Below are 267 nucleotides of genomic sequence, written 5' to 3' on the forward strand. Positions count from 1 at the left end.
AGATGAATTCTCAATTCTGAACCTCTACACTCCAAGTGCAAGGACATCTACATTCATAAAAGAAACTTTACTAAAGCTCAAAACACATATAGCACCATACAAATAATAGTGGGAGACTTCAACACCCCACTCTCTGAAATGGAAACAGAAACTAAACAAAGACACAGTGAGACTAACAGAAATTGTGAAACAAATGGACTTAACAGATATCTATAGAACTTTTTATCCTAAAACAAAAGGATATACCTTCTCAGCACCTCATGGTAC

Source organism: Mastomys coucha, unplaced genomic scaffold (genome assembly GCF_008632895.1).
Source record: "Mastomys coucha isolate ucsf_1 unplaced genomic scaffold, UCSF_Mcou_1 pScaffold23, whole genome shotgun sequence".
Classification (NCBI taxonomy): domain Eukaryota; kingdom Metazoa; phylum Chordata; class Mammalia; order Rodentia; family Muridae; genus Mastomys; species Mastomys coucha.